Here is a 284-nt window from a genome sequence, read left to right as displayed (position 1 = left end):
GGATAAATTACAACCACAGAGTTTGTTGTGTTAGCCTCTGACCTTTTGTCATCTGACCTTTTGCCATTGGCATCTGAAATCAAAGACTTTGATCTTTGACAGCATTGACCTCTAGACAGGTGGTACACCAGTGAAATCACAGCAGTGCAGGGGTCTGCTAGTTCAGAAATTATACATACTATATGTATAGTATATGTGTGTGTGTTCATGCACACACATATTCCAAGTTATATCTATATGTCTATATGTGGATATATATAGTGTAGGAAGATGCCAGTGATATA

The sequence above is a fragment of the Crocodylus porosus genome, unplaced genomic scaffold (genome assembly GCF_001723895.1).
Source record: "Crocodylus porosus isolate Cpor-Errol unplaced genomic scaffold, CroPor_comp1, whole genome shotgun sequence".
In the NCBI taxonomy this organism is placed as follows: Eukaryota; Metazoa; Chordata; order Crocodylia; family Crocodylidae; genus Crocodylus; species Crocodylus porosus.
The sequence above is the reverse complement of the archived record's forward strand: the minus strand, read 5'-3'. Positions refer to the sequence as shown.